The 17,397-nt window shown below is 33.1% G+C and overlaps 1 protein-coding gene and 1 non-coding gene across 3 annotated transcripts in view; both read left to right on the top strand.

The window, feature by feature from the left end:
* LOC146995570 (uncharacterized) overlaps positions 1-17,397 on the top strand; it is a 790,646-nt gene that overhangs the window by 245,486 nt on the left and 527,763 nt on the right. The window lies entirely within an intron of this gene.
* Positions 5,056-5,128, top strand: TRNAS-CGA (transfer RNA serine (anticodon CGA)). The gene has a single exon. It is a non-coding gene; the product is annotated as a tRNA-Ser (tRNA).

Raw genomic sequence — 17,397 nt, 5'->3', positions numbered from 1 at the left:
ATCACATTTTTAAAGATGTGAGATGTGAGAAGTGTACTCGGAAGCTTCATTAAAATTTTTTTTTAAATACAAAATATTATCATTTTTCCAAAATTCGTTTTGTAAAAGCATTCGCAAGGATGAAAGTTTAACGTGTCCAAAAATTAAAGAAAAATAAACTGTACATTTTTAAAAATAAACTTTTTATAGAAAAGATCCCGTTGAAAGGGTTGAAAGGCTCCTTTTGTTAAATAAATTCGTATTGAATCAATTTATTGAAAGACGAAATTTATTTTAAGTTCGTAAAATAGCTAAGTGCCTACGTTTCATGACGATGTGAAAATGGAGTGTGTAGAGTAAAATCTCGCATTCTTATAGCCCATTATGTCTCAAAATGACGCAATTTCGTCACAAAACATAAAATAAAAAAATAAAAAAAAAATTCGAATTCGAATTTCGAAAAACTCGCTTCGAGGTGCACTGGCTTTTGTCTAGATGCACCTAGGTACCAAATTTCGTAGCCGTGGGTATATTAGCTTACGCGCAGCGCGAACGAAAGACATACACACACACAGACAGACTCTTTCTTTTATTATATGTAGAGAAGAGATTAATAACTACAGAAAGTCATTCTTGACGTGTAAGGAAGTTTTGCAACTTCTAAAAGTTTGAGGAAACCGATTTAAAATGTGGTGTTTCGAGATTAAGTGTTATTATTTACACGAACGGCGTAGGCCATAAAAGCAAGCGAACATTTATTTTACAGCAGTGTTGTATTTTCTGCAATATTATGTGTGTACGCATAATTTCTTCACTTATTCTACATAAAGCAAACTTTGCTGAATTCTGGATAAGGAAAAACTAATATTTCATTTAATTATTAATGACGACAAATTTCTATGTAAAGCAAGAAGTATATTATGATATGATATTTATAGTTATATAATTATGACTAGTTATATCATGTTTTTAAAATTTAATTCATTTTTTGCTTTTTTACCCTTTTTTACTTCTTTGTTCGAAGTAAAAAGGAAGTATTATAATCGCGAAAGTGTTTCAGGCAGCATATTTCAACGAAAATATCCATTTTGACCACTATCGAATGAAATTTAACGATGTTTTTCCATGATTTCTGTACGTAAGGACACAATAAAAGACTGGTTTCCTCCAAAAAATTATAAAACTGCTTTAAAATGAATTCTGAAGAGAATTTTTCGTGGCATCTGTACGTACGTATGTACATACGTATCTCGCATAACTCAAAAACGAGTAACCTCCGAACGTTGAAATTTTGTATATAGCACACTGCTGTAACATGTAGATGTCCACCTCGTATTTTGGTTGCAATCGGCCGCACCAAACGTATATAAATATATTTATATATATATCCACTCTGTTACCCGGCTCAGTGACCTCAGTCTCTTTACTCTTATATGTTTGTAAATTGTACATTTTTTGCTTTAAAAAATGATTCAATTATGTTGTTTTTATCTTCCAGTTAAGGTTTTTTATGTCTTTAGTAAATCTGTATGCAAAATTTTTAGAATTATCAAAAATTTTAAAGTTGTTTAAGTGCCGCTAAGCCATTTTCTGATGGCGGACATTGATTGTTTATATTTGAAACAGCAGACTAGGGGGATTTGTTGCCAATCTAGGGAAACGTAGCTTCGCAACAACAAAGATAACGCCTTCATTTATTATTTAAATCATGCTTAATTCTTTCTGGAATTTTTTCGAGGAAATAAGCGTTTAAGCTTTACTTCGTAATTTTTAATACATATATTTTGAGTTTTTATGTATTTTTGCCTTGTCGCGAAGTGAAAACTGAATTAATTGAATGAGAAATACTCAATCGTCTGTGAAAAACTGTTTCTGTTTTGTTTTATTTGCTGAATTTCTTTTATACATCGTTCTAGCTTTATTGTAGTATTTGAATAGAACATGTGGCAACGATTCGATAATTCTTTAAATGATATAATATTTGTGCATTCTGAGTTATAATATGAACGAAATATAATACTGTTAAGTAAACCTCGCGGCAGAGTGTCGCTATGGTAAGCAAATAGAGTGAATTTTAAAGAATGCATTTATTCTATTGTGGTTTATGCGCTGTCGGCGAAGTAGATTTAATTCAATCCAATAAGTTTAAATGAAATTCAAGAAAAATGCGTATAATTTAATATTCCGTAGAAGGAAGACGTGTTGTACACATCAGATTTTTTTTACGAAGGGAATCAGTGCCTAGAGTAAGAATTTAATAGTCATTCAGTTTGTTTGTGGAAGTTTAATTCTCTGTGCTTCAATTATATTTGGATGTTCCGCATCCGTTTGTAAATTTTGTAAAGTTATATTTCCTGCCTTCGTGGTGTAATGGTCTGCACGCTCGAAGGTGAAGGGTGAGAGCAGGGTCCGGACACCCGGGCGGCTTTCACTCACTATTCGGGTATCGTCCGAATTCCGCAACTGTCGAGAAAAAGAATATTGCAAATAGCGGCAGATGGAGGAAAGCAGGGTTAATGCTGATTCCTACAATAACGGTGCTTATTATACAATAAAAAGATACTTACATCACAAAGTGCTGTTACTATGTTGAATTGCCACAATAGTAGTACATCGTATTACATTATACAGTGCACTATTATAATAGTCGATGCATGGACGATAAATTAATACGTATAATAATAAAATTTTCTGAAATCTACAGATATTGCAGAGCGGTATCAATGCGCATTGCCAAATATATTATACAATACCTATAGCTATATAGTATATTATACATTAATATTACATGCATACAATACATTAATACACAGATAACTTAAAAAGTGCATTCGATATATTGATACACTATACATTAATAGTGCACTCGATTTAAGCCATACAATCAAAAAAAGTACCTAAACTCTACAGACATTTTGGAAAGCAATACCAATGCGCATTACGCAACTTATAGCTTTATACATTAATAACACATACACATGTCCATTACACTGATACATACATAACATGAAAGATGCATTCGATATATCAGTATAATTACATAATACATTATACATTAATAGTACACTCGAAATATTAATAAATACTATAATAAAATTTGCTAAACTTTACAGACATATTGCAAAGCAGTACCAGTGCACATTAAGCAGCTTATAACTATGTACATAAATAATACAGGCACACATACATTACATTAATACATACATTACATAAAAGGTGCATTCGATATATTAATAGATGCAGTGGATATATTAGTGCTTACAATAATAAAAATTTTCTATATTCTACAGACATATACTAGTGCAAATTGTACAACTTATATAATCGTTATACATTATACAATAATAGTACATGCATACATACATTATATTAATATACAATAATAAAAATTTTCTATATTCTACAGACATATACTAGTGCAAATTGTACAACTTATAACTATATATATCGTTATAAATTATACAATAATAGTACATGCATACATACATTACATTAATATACAACAGTAAAAATTTTCTATATTCTAGACATATACTAGTGCAAATTGTACAACTTATAACTATATATATCGTTATACATTATACAATAATAGTACATGCATACATACATTACATTAATATACAACAATAACAATTTTCTATATTCTACAGACATATACTAGTATACTATATATATCGTTATACATTATACAATAATAGTACATGGATACATACATTACATTAATATACAATAATAAAAATTTTCTATATTCTACAGACATATACTAGTGCAAATTGTACAACTTATAACTATATATATCGTTATACATTATACAATAATAGTATATGCATACATACATTACATTAATATACAACAATAACAATTTTCTATATTCTACAGACATATACTAGTGCAAATTGTACAACTTATAACTATATATATCGTTATACATTATACAATAATAGTACATGCATACATACATTACATTAATATACAACAATAACAATTTTCTATATTCTACAGACATATACTAGTATACTATATATATCGTTATACATTATACAATAATAGTACATGGATACATACATTACATTAATATACAATAATAAAAATTTTCTATATTCTACAGACATATACTAGTGCAAATTATACAACTTATAACTATATATATCTTATACATTATACAATAATAGTACATGGATACATACATTACATTAATATACAATAATAAAAATTTTCTATATTCTACAGACATATACTAGTGCAAATTGTACAACTTATAACTATATATATCGTTATACATTATACAATAATTGTACATGCATACATACATTACATTAATATACAACAATAAAAATTTTCTATATTCTACAGACATATACTAGTGCAAATTGTACAATTTATAACCATATATATCGTTATACATTATACAATAATAGTACATGCATACATACATTACATTAATAAACAACAATAAAAATTTTCTATATTCTACAGACATATGCTAGGGCAAATTGTACAAATTATAACTATATATATCGTTATATATTATACAATAATAGTACATGCATACATACATTACATTAATAAAAATTTTCTATATTCTACAGATATATACTAGTGCAAATTGTACAACTTATAACTATATATATCGTTACACATTATACAATAATAGTACATGCATACATACATTACATTAATATAAGATAAAATATGCATTTCCCTATTTGATTAGATTGATCATTAAAGTTATGCATTGACATTGCATTAACTAGAAGGTTGCTTGCACATGAATCTTTTGTAGGCGACTGTATTTATAGTTGGCAGAGCGTGATGGAAGTCTCGCGTAAGTGGGCATGATGTCAGATAATGATCAGAGCACGCTCGAAGCGAATTCGAGAAGTCCGAGGTTCGAGTCCCGGCGAAGGAGCTTGCTCATCTCTCACGTCTCTTGCTTCGAAAATACCTACAGTGACGCCCGAACTAAAAAGGTAGTGAATGATGATTCTTCACTACCAGGATTTGACGACTGTGTCCTCTAAAACTGCCCTTTAAAAGGGGTGAGTATATAAGGTATTTCTCCCGCTTTCTTAGCATGCCTTCGTGGTGTAGTGGTCAGCACGCTCGACGCGAATTCGAGAGTTTCGAGGTTCGAGTCCCGGCGAGGGCATTGCTCATTTTTCACGTCTCCTGTTTCGAAATAACCTAATGTTTCTATAATGTGTATGTTCTGCTTTAAAGTAATTTGTGTATCTGAAACAATGTTATAATTACGTAAAATATGTCCTTATGTGTGTAGCCACGTCCCCTATGTGTTTAGCCACTACGGCTACAGTATCTTACAACGTTATTTGATGCATTTTGATGCATCGTCTAATGTTAGACATTGCAGGGACGCGATACTATGCCACCTAACCTCTTAGTAGAATGTTAGTCTCCCGTCAACTGTTTGTTTTTATTGGTTGGTTAAAAATGTTTTTTAGATTTTTAATTTCACTTTTTCTGTTATGTAACAACATGGGTCGTTAGTGTTACGTAAAAATCTCATCGCAGACATTAACGTTGAAATGAAACACTTCAGAAAGATTTATTATACGCATACTATTATTTTTAGAACAGTTAGATAAATGAATAGTATATAGACGGATAGATAGGTGGATGAATAGATAGAAATAGAGAGAGAGACAGACAGACAGACAGAGAGAGAAAGACAGACAGAGAGAGAGACAGACAGACAGAGAGAGAGACAGACAGACAGACAGAGAGAGAAAGACAGACAGACAGAGAGAGAGACAGACAGACAGAGAGAGAGACAGACAGACACACAGAGAGAGAGAGAGACAGACAGACACACAGAGAGAGAGAGAGACAGCCAGACACACAGAGAGAGAGAGAGAGAGAGACAGACAGAGAAAGACAGACAGACAGAGAGAGAGAGAAAGACAGGCAGAGAGAGAGAGACAGACAGACAGACAGAGACAGAGAGAGATACACAGACAGAGACAGAGAGAGAGAGACAGCCAGGCAGACAGAGAGAGAGAGAGAGACAGACAGAGAGATTCAGGCAGATAAACATGAAGCATTTATAATCTCTACATATAATAAAAAGAAAGAGTCTATGTGTCTTTTGTTCGTGCTGCTCGTAAGCTAATAGACCCAGGGATACAAAATTTGATATATAGGTGCCTGTAGACAAGAGCCAGTGTACCTCGAAGCGATTGTTTCAAAATTCGAATCATATATATATATATTTATTTTAGCTTTTCGATTTAATCGCATCATTTTAAATAGTTTCCTTCTTTTAGAAATGTGGTTTTGGCAACAATATTTCATTCAATTTTATACTCGACTACTGACTGTTGAAAATCAGCACTGTTGCCACTTGGAAAAGGCATTTTTCTGGTACATTTAAAAAGCCAGACGAAGGCTGGCCACGTAGCTGCTAGTTAAAAATAAAATTAAATGGAATCAAAACATGGCAATTCCTTATTAATAATTGAAACCGTGGATAAAAGGTCAAACATTGTAACTAAACATAATCAAAATTAATTAAAATTTGCTTCAATCCTAGAGGATAGATTAAAAATCTTTTTTTGGCATATTACTTTGTTTTTCTTTGCAGATACAGACAGATAAATCTATAGATCGACAGTAAGATAGCGAGACAAATATATTTTTTTTACTCGCTGCATTACTGATTTTGGTAAGCTTGTAGTGAATGCAGAGACAGTTCGAATTCTGTGAATGTTTTTCTGTTCTTATAAATAATTTGCTTTCTGATATCGCAGATTTTTGTCACTCATTACAGCAACTTTGAGAAATGCTTCAAACTTTGCTGTGATAAACTAATACTTTTTATGACTATATATTATTTTTTCGGTTTTTTTTCTGATTATGCACCTCCCTCCTCGATGTAAAGACTGGTAGAATTGCCGTGCGTTAAACATATTTTCGTGTATACTCCCAACAGCCAGTCTACCCATGCTAGCATCACACATTCGTTTGATGACCGTAGACTACCCCGTCTTATATTTAAACTAGAAAGCCCGGCCGTCATACGAAATGACCTCTCTTCTAGATATTGTAAATTGTAATTAAATTGATTTATGCAAAGATGTCTGCTAACTTAAACTGAATTACCCAGGGCAGGCGAGGAAGACGCTTCTTTGCTTACTGCCCCACGGGATTTCTCCCTTCTACTTGGAAAACTGAAAGATGCTGATGGAATTTTAAAATGTAGTGAATTGTCTAGAATTATGTTGGCCATCTTGACAGTTCCCCATATTAATGAGGAGTGTGAGAGGATTTTCAGTGTTGTTGCGAAAACGAGGACTAAATTTAGATCTAAAATTAGTGATGACACATTAGGAAAACATTTACTAGCGAAAGCAGGCCTACGTGGCAATTGCTATGAACAAACTTATGAAGTTTCTTTCTTAAAGAAAGCAAAATCTGCCACTATTTATAACATTTGTACGAAAACTGATTAAAGTTTTTTTTTTCGTTTTCTTAAACGATGCAAGTAATAAAAATGTTTTTTATGTGTAAGGTATTTTTGTGTTGCTTGGATTTGAGAATTAGTTACTATTTAAAGTTAATTCATTATTAAAAACTATATTTTCATCATTTACAAAGTCTTTTTAACATTGTGAAAAATCTTCCGATTTCTTAAAAAAATCTCCTGATTTTTGAGTGTCATAGGTTGGCAAGTATGCATACAAAGTTCAAAAACATAAAAATTTCCAAAAGTGTCCACAATTTTGGCCACCACTGTACAGCGAAATGCAATGGTAATTTATATTTAACAGAAACAAATCGATGTCATAAAAGCATAATTTTGAAAGAAATTAAAGACATATTAGTAATGAGCAGTAATGAGCAAATTAGCTTAGACAGTAAAGAGCAAATTGATCCTGTGAAATCCCGAGGAAGATGCCAACAAAAGCACGGTCAGTTTTCGAAAGGAATCTCTACCTATTTTTCTATCTATTGCACATCTGACGCCGAACTAAAGTACTGAATAGTAATGTGTCGAACGACTTGGATTGAAGCATTTTATTCCACTTGAAATCATCTTTACATGGGCGAAGATATACGAAATTAAAAGCAAGCAAGTTTATGCTTAATTTCTTCTCGAAAATATAACTGGTGTTCAAATGCTGGATGATGCTTCCAATTATGATCATGATTATCGTTTTCTGTTCAGCCCATCTTTAAGGGGACGGTGGACCTTAAAAATTAGTTTTTTAAGTTTTTGTGTTTCCAACAAGAAACTTTACACATATAAATATTATAACATCAGTTTATAAAATATATGTTCAAAATTTCGATTTATTTTAAATTAAAAAATTTAAAATAAATAATTAATTATTTTAATTGAAGATTAAAAATGCTCCTTGCGCTCTAATTTTCAATAATTTTTCCTAAATTTTCCTTCAAGTTAGTTATATTTTAACAAAAGATTTTATATATCGATTATTGAATATGATGAATCAAAAATTTTTAAAAAGGAATTTTGTGAACTTAAACCCAGTTATCGTAAAAATGTCACCTTTTGTTAAACATTATCACAAGTTTAAACTTCTTAATAACCTCCTATCCAAAAATGCATAAGCAGTTTTACTGTAGCATATAACAAGATAGTTTTTCCAAAAATCATTCATTTTGAACTAAAAATGAAACGCATGGAGCATTTTCAAGATATAGGAACTGAAAAAAATTTGTTTTGTGAAAACCGAATTTAAAGTTTTCCTTCAAGCTTACCTTTAGCCCACCAGCGGCCAAGCGGTAAAGTCGCTGAACACTGGTAGTTCGGTCGGAGGTTCGAATCCCCCGCGAACGGGCTGGGTGCACGGGCGTTTTCGTGGTTTTCCCCATGTGTAACGTGTATACGAGCCAGTTTCCCTTAGAAAGTCCTCTACGAAGGCACCTCTCCCCTTAGGCAGATAGCCCTCGTGTGCTTTGCCATAATTAAATACACCAAACATCAAACTTACCTTTAATACATGGTCATGAGAAAAAGTAAATTAGCTTTAAATATGAATTTGTAAACACTAGATAACATTTTAGTATCATTTAACTATTTTTAATCTTATAGTATCAAATATGAGAAAAATAAACATATCGCAAATTGGTATGTGATTCGAAGTTATAGGGAGAAGCAATTTATGCATTATATCCAATGAAACTGGAAAATAACCAATTAACTGGAAAATAACCAATATAAATTTCATTACTTATTACTGTTTTCAGTACAAGTTTTCCTACTTTTAAGGGGTATCAGAAACCCCTATACCGACAATTTTATATTGGCCGATGTACCTTTTCTCAAAATCTATTGTAGATACAAGCTTGAAATGTTTTCTGTAATTAACGTATACCTATCTGATTATACTGAAATGAGTTTTGAAACGTTTTGAATTTTAGAGTAAATTACGAATATTTTGTTAGGCATAGTAAAATTTAGCACTTTTCTCACACAAAAAAATAAAAAAATTTTTTTTTCTAAGTTTATTACAAAAAGCTCATTTCAGTAAATATTAGGGAACCTAATAAATAAGCCATAAAAAGTTTACATACCTGTGAGCAGTAGTTCTTGAGAAAAGGTACATCGAGTATAAAAAAATCGCGTTTGGAGAAAAACGCGTTTTTATGTAAAAATCCTCATTGATCAAAGCAGCAGATGACAAATTAAAACTAGATTTTTTTACAGTTCTAATTTTCATAGAGATTAAAGAATGGTATTTTTAGAAAGATAAAAGTGTAGAGAATTTGAAAATGCAAAAATCCGAAATCACAATTTTTTTGAAGATTTTGGGGTTCCAACACCCCTTAAATATTGAACAGGTAAAGGTTGGAGCACTTTCAAACAATGAACAGATAACGACAAAATGTTATAATTACTTCAGATGTTCAAAATCCATCATGTAAAATTTCTGTCTTTGAAATATTCTTGCATCTTTATGTTCCTGGAGATTTTTTAAAATTAACTTGTTATTGCCAATCAAGATTCAACCATAAATGGTGCAGTCCATGAGAATCTTGCCCATTAGATTAGATGAAACCGCATATCGCTATTTTTAGCCGAATGGATTGCCTGCTTGTGCAATTTTGTCATTTTACTAAGTAATAATACGGGGTAGCTTAAGTAAACTTAACAAAGAAGATAGGAAGATACATTTCTTAAAATATGTAATTCTCACCCTCAGTGCACATTTCCTAAGGTATACTTTTTTTCTCAAAATCGAATACTTCCCTACCTGCGAAATTCTTTATTAATCAAATAAAAAAATTCTATGCTCTTATTTTAACCCTTTGTTGCATCATGTCCACTCTAGTGGACAAAGGTTTAAATTTGTTTATTCTTCTGTAAATGCCTTAAAAGATTCCATTCCTGTGTTTATTCATTCTATATTAATAGAACTTTCAACTGTTCGTAGATGGCTGTATAGCATCACTAAGTAAAGCATTGCTATTTGGAAAATGGCTGCTACTTCTGTTTCCAAATTAGTACAATTTCTCATAGTAAACATTATATAATATTGCTTACATTTTCTTATACAGCCATTTTTTATTCATAATTAGTCATTTTAGACATTTTATTTTAAATGTGAGTTTGAGAAAATTGTGGAGTGGGTAGCTAAAGATCTACCGAAAAGAGTGAATTGAAACCCAAATGGACAGGGTATTGTCCCCTTTATTTGCTATGCTTCTAGAGTGTGGGGAACAGCTTTAGAAAAGAAGATTAATTCCCGTATACTTCGCAGAATTCAAAGAAGAATTTTACTAAGAGTTGTGCGTGGCTACAGAACAATTAGTTATGAAGCCTGTTTCGCAATTTCAGGATTTTCTCCGATTGACCTTCATGTTTTGAATGACAAAAAGTTTAAAGATACCATCAGCAAACTTATGTTCGATGCCAAGGTGTTGTTTGAAGATCTTCCTCATCCTGCCAATCGTTTGCCAATTCAAACTATCATTTATGACAATTCTGTTGATGATAATTTCCCTGTTGTGTGTTATACAGATGGCAGTAAAATTAATAATCGACTTGGATTAGCTTATGGCGTTTTCCGTAATGGTTCTGAACTTGGAATACAAACTCTTTAGAATTCCCAATGAATGCAGTGTTTTCCAAGCCGAATTACTGTGCATTAGTGAGTCAATTAAGTGGATATCTAACAACTTTTCGCTAAGTGCTAAATTTCTTATTCGCACTGATTCTCTTTCATCCTTATTTTCTCTTAGGAATATCTTCTCATATAATAAATTAATTGTGACTTCCCATGCTCTTCTTAAAGACCTTAATAATAAAGGTGTTGATGTTATCTTTTCTCATGTACGTGGCCACACTGGCAATATAGGAAATGAACGGGCAGATTGGTTGGCAAAACAAGCTACACATCTTCAAGTAATTACTCCAATGATACTTCTTAAGTCATTTTACAAGAACAAAAGTAGGGATGATACAATACTCGAGTGGAATGAACTATACAGGAATTCTACTACTGCCTCTTTGACTAAACTATATTTTCCTTCCATTCCTCACAGACTGAATAATAAACACTTTTTCTGCAATTTTGAAGTTACTCAATATCTAACTGGACATGGTAAATTCAATTCATATCTGAAGAGATTTAGATTATCTAGTACAGACTTATGTTCATGCAGTTTCGAGGGAGTGCAAAATGTCGAACATTTGTTGTTCTATTGTTCAAAGCTCAAGGAAGGACGAAAGGAACTCATTTCTAAGTTAAACTCTGTGAATATTACATTTCTTCCCCCTCTTCATGTTTTTGTCCAACATAAAATGGCTTTCTCTTTTTTCTGTAAATTTATCTCTTACGTATCATCTGTGAATTTGTAAGTTTATTTTATTTTGTGTTGTTGTATTTTTTTTTTACTTAGCTCTGTAAGCCTTGTGTAATACTATGTGATGCACAAGGATTTAAAATTTTCAATTAAAAAAAATGGACTGCTTATCAAGCCAAAACACCACTGGAAATGTTTGTTTGGCAAGGAATTTCTAGAACATTTGACATTTGAATCCAATAGGTACAGGTTACAAAATCGTAGCAAAATGAATTTAATCACCATCGACGAAATGAAGGTATTTTGAGGGATCTGTATGTACATGTCAGTCGTAGATTTACCATTTAGAAGACGGTGATGATCACTGAAAACAAGGCAGGAAATGATTTCAAATGCAATCACCGTAAATTGTTGGGAAGGGATTTGTATGCATGTACGTATATGCATGCTGTCCACTGTAGTGAACAAACTGTAGCAATTATTTATCCTTTAATTGCTGTGACTTAAATTGTCGCATAACTACTGTGAACGGTCTCTCAGACCGCTTCTGCTAAAAACAAAATAAGATATTGTTTCTTTTTCTTATTTGAAAAAATTTTATTTAATTTCATATATTTAACTTTTTTTATGAAGATATAAAGCAGTTTTTATACTTAAATCAGTTCATTAAAATAAATTATATAGTATGATAATAATTCCTTCGCTTACGTATCTGGATGGGAGAAGTAAATTTTAAAATTCAGCGTTTTTATTTTACATTAAAATTTGTGATAAGAGTGCTTTAATAAGAATATAGAAAATTAATTTTTATTTTTAAAATTATAATTCGAGCTGCATTTTATACATACTTTTCTACTGCATTGTAGACATACTGGTTCTTTGCATGCTATACATTTGTAAGCTGTTTTTCTTTTTTTGCTCGGTGGGCAAATATTCTTCTTTTATCTAATTTTATCATTTTCGATCGCAATGTTTCCTTCATCATCATTTATTCCGAAAACTCTTCTTATTGTAAGTTTGAGTTCTTTAGGTAAAAATGATGAAGTTATCCTCCGTTTTACATGAGACTGCACCAACTGAATTGCTAATGAAATCTTTTCGTTTCATTTTCGGAGCCAATGGGATAAGATTGAAATAATACGAATGCATTTATTGCACAGATGTCCAAGTTTCTGAAGAATATTGCCAGAGGCCAATGGAGGTAGAATAGAACTTTGCACAATAGAACTTTGCAAATCGAACACCAGTAACGCGTTTCCTTCCTGATCTGCCCAACAGCTACCGAGCGGTAAAATCGCTGAACACTTGTAGTTCGGTCCGAGGTTCGAATCACGCGAACGGGCTGGCTGCATGGGCGTTTTCGTGGTTTCCCCCATGTGTAACGTGTATACGAGCCAGTTTCCCTTAGAAAGTCCCCCACGAAGGCATCCCTTCCCTTAGGCAGATAGCCCTCGTGTGCTTTGCCATAATTAAATAATCCAATCCAATCCTTAATTAAATATAATTGATTTGTAACTTCTACTAGAACTGACGTTAAGAATTGAAGTGCAAATAAATACCTCCATGCATAGGCCAACGTCGGGTTCCACGAGCAGTTGAATAGATTGAATGAAGAATAATATTGCGACTACGAGTTCGAACACCCTTGTTGGGCCCTTGAATAGAAATTTGAATTAATTTTTTTCCAATAAAAAAAATCTCTTGTAGAAGGAGAGCATGAATTTTCATTTTATCGGCAGATATTTCTGAAGTTGTGTCGTGGTCGCTCTCAGTAGTTTCATCATAGGAACTTTCATCAGAGAATTCTAAATTAGATCAATTTCGAACTATTTATTCAATTTGGTCTTGGGTAAGATATATAGAACGTTTTCTGCCCGTATTTGAAGGCATTTGAAGAATATTTATAAAAAAGCGAAATATGTAACAACAACGAAAAGTGAACTTTATCGGCCGAAATTTGAATCGTATCTGCTGTGATCGGTCCCACAGACCGCTGAGGGAAGAAAAACTTTTAAAAAATAAAAGAAGGAATATAACTACCCAAATGCAACTTGGTATGTCACCTTGGACAACTGGTTTAGGAAGGTACTAGGAATGGCAATACCCATTCATTATTCAAAGGGGCGGAAGCATTTAATGGAACATGTCGCGCGGTCTGAAAGACCGCTCACAGCAGTTAAAGGTTAAAACGAAATTTGAATAAAACTCATTATTTTTATTATTACTAAGGTTATTTTAAGTAGAAAAATACAACATTTTTGTTTAACTTCTTTAAATTATTTGTATGCAACAAAGGGTTAACTGGGATATACCGAGTAAGAAAATATAGCGTTCAGTTTTATCTCATGTCGAAACACAGAGAAGAAGTTTGTAACACTTTTAAGAAAGCCCCCACTTCTTTTGGGCTGATTAATTAAATTCAGAGTAGGCAAACAGAGAACGGATTTCAGTAGAAGGATTAAATTACCAGACTGACGTCAACGAATCAAAGTCTTTCGTTAAAACGCTTGCGAAAAGGATAACGACGACACAAGCTCGGGATCGTTGCCAAATAGGTCAAGAACTCCCCCATCTTCACGTTTAATGTCAAAGGAGAAACCTAAAATCTTGACCGCATTTCTGTTTCGAATGAAGATTTTATTAGGCATCATTTGTGGAAGTCAACTGTATAAATTGTAGCCCGTCAGAAATTGAAATTCTTTTAAGTTCTTTTACCGCTCAGAATTTACGACCACGAAATTTATGGAAGCAGTTTTATTACCACGGAATATGAGAAATAACGTGATATATAATTTTTTTCCTCCTGATATCCTAGTGGTGTCATATTCAAGGCATCATTTATATATCTGTATGAATGAAACTATGGAAACTAAAGAACAACACAACTATTTAACCAGTTAACTGTGGCGCTCTAGTTTAAGACTGCGCACCGTTTTGTGTCGCCAGAATCGAGCCATGACGAGTATATTCGTCAGTCACAGAGTAAGTTTCGCTGGCAAGACATTGGATGAAAAAGATGGGTTTATTTTATAAAATTGAAACTTTTATTACTAATATTTACTTAGTTGGTTAACATAAGCATATATAACATACATATTAAAGTGGAAACGCAATAAATTAAATTAATACATACAAAAGTAAGAATTTAAATTCCTGCTGTGGAGTGATATTCAGCGAAACAGGGACTTTGCAATAGGACGATACACAATAGAACTTTGCAAATCGAACACCAGTAACGCGTTTCCTTCCTGATCTGCCCAACAGCTACCGAGCGGTAAAATCGCTGAACACTTGTAGTTCGGTCCGAGGTTCGAATCACGCGAACGGGCTGGCTGCATGGGCGTTTTCGTGGTTTCCCCCATGTGTAACGTGTATACGAGCCAGTTTCCCTTAGAAAGTCCCCCACGAAGGCATCCCTTCCCTTAGGCAGATAGCCCTCGTGTGCTTTGCCATAATTAAATAAACCAATCCAATCCTTAATTAAATATAATTGATTTGTAACTTCTACTAGAACTGACGTTAAGAATTGAAGTGCAAATAAATACCTCCATGCATAGGCCAACGTCGGGTTCCACGAGCAGTTGAATAGATTGAATGAAGAATAATATTGCGACTACGAGTTCGAACACCCTTGTTGGGCCCTTGAATAGAAATTTGAATTAATTTTTTTCCAATAAAAAAAATCTCTTGTAGAAGGAGAGCATGAATTTTCATTTTATCGGCAGATATTTCTGAAGTTGTGTCGTGGTCGCTCTCAGTAGTTTCATCGTAGGAACGTTCATCAGAGAATTCTAAATTAGATCAATTTCGAACTATTTATTCAATTTGGTCTTGGGTAAGATATATAGAACGTTTTCTGCCCGTATTTGAAGGCATTTGAAGAATATTTATAAAAAAGCGAAATATGTAACAACAACGAAAAGTGAACTTTATCGGCCGAAATTTGAATCGTATCTGCTGTGATCGGTCCCACAGACAGCTGAGGGAAGAAAAACTTTTAAAAAATAAAAGAAGGAATATAACTACCCAAATGCAACTTGGTATGTCACCTTGGACAACTGGTTTAGGAAGGTACTAGGAATGGCAATACCCATTCATTATTCAAAGGGGCGGAAGCATTTAATGGAACATGTCGCGCGGTCTGAAAGACCGCTCACAGCAGTTAAAGGTTAAAACGAAATTTGAATAAAACTCATTATTTTTATTATTACTAAGGTTATTTTAAGTAGAAAAATACAACATTTTTGTTTAACTTCTTTAAATTATTTGTATGCAACAAAGGGTTAACTGGGATATACCGAGTAAGAAAATATAGCGTTCAGTTTTATCTCATGTCGAAACACAGAGAAGAAGTTTGTAACACTTTTAAGAAAGCCCCCACTTCTTTTGGGCTGATTAATTAAATTCAGAGTAGGCAAACAGAGAACGGATTTCAGTAGAAGGATTAAATTACCAGACTGACGTCAACGAATCAAAGTCTTTCGTTAAAACGCTTGCGAAAAGGATAACGACGACACAAGCTCGGGATCGTTGCCAAATAGGTCAAGAACTCCCCATCTTCACGTTTAATGTCAAAGGAGAAACCTAAAATCTTGACCGCATTTCTGTTTCGAATGAAGATTTTATTAGGCATCATTTGTGGAAGTCAACTGTATAAATATTAGCCCGTCAGAAATTGAAATTCTTTTAAGTTCTTTTACCGCTCAGAATTTACGACCACGAAATTTATGGAAGCAGTTTTATTACCACGGAATATGAGAAATAACGTGATATATAATTTTTTTCCTCCTGATATCCTAGTGGTGTCATATTCAAGGCATCATTTATATATCTGTATGAATGAAACTATGGAAACTAAAGAACAACACAACTATTTAACCAGTTAACTGTGGCGCTCTAGTTTAAGACTGCGCACCGTTTTGTGTCGCCAGAATCGAGCCATGACGAGTATATTCGTCAGTCACAGAGTAAGTTTCGCTGGCAAGACATTGGATGAAAAAGATGGGTTTATTTTATAAAATTGAAACTTTTATTACTAATATTTACTTAGTTGGTTAACATAAGCATATATAACATACATATTAAAGTGGAAACGCAATAAATTAAATTAATACATACAAAAGTAAGAATTTAAATTCCTGCTGTGGAGTGATATTCAGCGAAACAGGGACTTTGCAATAGGACGATACACAATAGAACTTTGCAAATCGAACACCAGTAACGCGTTTCCTTCCTGATCTGCCCAACAGCTACCGAGCGGTAAAATCGCTGAACACTTGTAGTTCGGTCCGAGGTTCGAATCACGCGAACGGGCTGGCTGCATGGGCGTTTTCGTGGTTTCCCCCATGTGTAACGTGTATACGAGCCAGTTTCCCTTAGAAAGTCCCCCACGAAGGCATCCCTTCCCTTAGGCAGATAGCCCTAGTGTGCTTTGCCGTATTCTCAATTCGGATTTTCAAAATTTTTACTCTGTTAGACAATCCCCTCTTCTGATGATCTAAATTCCTGTGATGATGTGTAGGTAAAGGCGTAATTGCCTATGAACTCCGTAAATTGCACTTCCTTGATCCTTTATCAATACACCAATATACATTCCTGATCTTACGTTTGTAGCAATGCGAACACTTT

This window comes from Stegodyphus dumicola, chromosome 9, assembly GCF_044657685.1.
Source record: "Stegodyphus dumicola isolate Sdum_Otavi_A_Nest chromosome 9, ASM4465768v1".
NCBI classification, from domain to species: Eukaryota; Metazoa; Arthropoda; class Arachnida; order Araneae; family Eresidae; genus Stegodyphus; species Stegodyphus dumicola.
The sequence above is the reverse complement of the archived record's forward strand: the minus strand, read 5'-3'. Positions and strand labels throughout refer to the sequence as shown.